The sequence below is a fragment of the Montipora foliosa genome, chromosome 6 (genome assembly GCF_036669935.1).
Source record: "Montipora foliosa isolate CH-2021 chromosome 6, ASM3666993v2, whole genome shotgun sequence".
In the NCBI taxonomy this organism is placed as follows: Eukaryota; Metazoa; Cnidaria; class Anthozoa; order Scleractinia; family Acroporidae; genus Montipora; species Montipora foliosa.
In genome coordinates this window covers 72143935-72146151 of record NC_090874.1, presented here as the reverse complement: position 1 = coordinate 72146151, position 2217 = coordinate 72143935, and the positions used below count along the sequence as shown (strand labels likewise).

At 41.7% G+C, this 2217-nt stretch overlaps 1 protein-coding gene across 1 annotated transcript in view; it reads left to right on the top strand.

Moving 5' to 3' along the window:
* LOC138008355 (tumor susceptibility gene 101 protein-like) overlaps positions 1-1504 on the top strand; it is a 30013-nt gene extending 28509 nt beyond the window's left edge. Inside the window, exon 10 of the mRNA XM_068855668.1 lies at positions 1-1504. This exon is cut by the window's left edge and continues 932 nt beyond it. The gene's annotated coding sequence lies outside the window, so the exon portion shown is untranslated.
* Positions 1505-2217: the final 713 nt, after the last annotated feature.

Here is a 2217-nt window from a genome sequence, read left to right as displayed (position 1 = left end):
TTTTTGCCGGGGAGGGAGGGGGGGACGCAGCTATAAAAAATGAGAACTCTTGATTACTAGGCTACGAAGTACATTCTAAATATCGATAAAAGGGTTGTGCTTGGTCGTCGTGGTAGTTACATACAATAATGATATTTCACAACTATTCACCGAAGTGGAGGTGGCTAGTGTTAGGGTTAGGGTTAGGGTTAGCGAGCCGCGAAGCGTTCAACGCTATCCTCTGTTTTAGTGTATACTAAGGAGTATTATCGTTTGTCTCATGATGTAGTCAATTTAGATGTAGATCGCTACGTTTCGACTGCTTTACGGCTAGTCTTCATCTAGCTTCCTTGACCCTGCGGGTGTACCAGCACCCTGATGGTCCCGGTCAATAAACTTTACTTCGTTCCAATGAGGACTGTGGCCGGTCTCGTTGGCGTGCTCAGATACGGCAGATGCCTGGGTACGAGCAAATTATCACTGCTGTGCTCCTTGGTTCTTTCTGGCATAGATCTCCTTGTTTCCCCGATGTGGACTTTACAACAGTTGCCAACGGTTATCCCTCCTCATTCGTGAAGTCCAACAGCTCCCAACAGAGAGCACGTGGAAGAGTAAGGTCCATCGCTGTTCTACCGTAGATCCAGGGAGTATCGGAACCTCATCGTCGTTGCATACATTCAATAACTAGGCGTTCGTGCCGTCTTCAATTCCGAGACAACTCTTATAAGTCCTATTTGGTGAGACTTAAGGATACTGTCGACCCGGCTAAACATGACGGAGAAGTCTACAAGTTTCCTTGCAAACAATTTACCAGCGGAACAACTTAGATCGAAATGCGCCAATGACAGCCGTCCATCGTGATACGAATGGTGGAACTTACCAGTTGACCTCATGATCGCATGACGAAGACTAGCAGTAAGCAGTCGAAACGTCGTGATCTACATCTAAAGTGACTACACGGGATGACCTTGGGTGAAGAGCTTTTTCGGATTGATTTGCCCTTTGCAAAAACGTCATAAAACTGGCTCATTCTTACTTTGTTAACTACAGTTTTCGAACAAAATAGACAAAGATAATCTCAAATAATGGTTTTATGACTAGCATTAGCCTGCCTTTGTCGCCGACGGCAGCGCGAGGCTTAATTAATTAGTTAGTCTGATATTAATTTGCTTACCAAGATTTCCTGTTAATAGTCGCCCTGGCCGGCTTTATTTCCACACTGTTCCGAGACAGTCACTTGTATGATAATAAGAAAACAAGCACAAAGACAACGGAAGTAGACGACTCCAGTAAACTGACTGTTAGACAAATGTAAAAGGAAACGGACGAGAAATATCATTGAGCCCCATTGTCTATGACAGCGCACCCTTCTAGTCTGCACTAGTTAACCAATGTTGTTCCGTATTTGACCGAGAATTTATTATAAAGTGGTGTAAACATTTTCGAAGCCGGTTGCAAGAGGTAATACAATAAAAGTTAAGTATAGTTGTGTTAAAGGCTTTAGACATAAACAATGCTTAATTAAGACTTTGTGGTTGTTCTCTGGCTACATATGCGAGCTACGGCTAAAGTTCTGTACCATCAGTATCCCCAATCAGGCTAAGCTGGAATAACCCACAAGAAATCTGATTATAGTTCATTTTTATCTTAATTAATTAATTAATTAACCCTCTTGAACTCTTCAAAAACTTGAATTATGCTGCAAAAAATCGTTTATTTGTATTTTTATGACAGAGTTACCACGTGACAGCGTGACAGCGCCACAAAACATAAAAGCCACAAACCCCAATAGGATTATCGACTTAAGCTATCAATTTGGAATTTTCTGGAGAGGTTTATCCCCTTCACGGTGTGCTCTCAACATAGAGGCTTGTTTATGTATGAGGTTTTTCTTTAACTTGTTACATCTTCACTGAAGTTCATGAAGTTGTGCCAAGTTATTATCGATTCCTCTGGAAGAGATGATCTACGGCACAATATAGCCTCTACCGGCATCATTTCTAGAGATTTCGATACCAGGAATATCTCGGCATAAGTATGACTTACTCAACTGGACCTAACTTATTTTCCCAAAAATGAGTTCATTCGACTGGATATTGCAACGTGTATATCACTGCTTGAGGAGGAACAGGATAGAGGCACATTCAAATGGTACTAGCCAAGTGCAATTAAAATTAATTTGTTCTGACCATGGAAATGGCATTCACTTACCACAAACAACTAGTTGACCTCCATTTT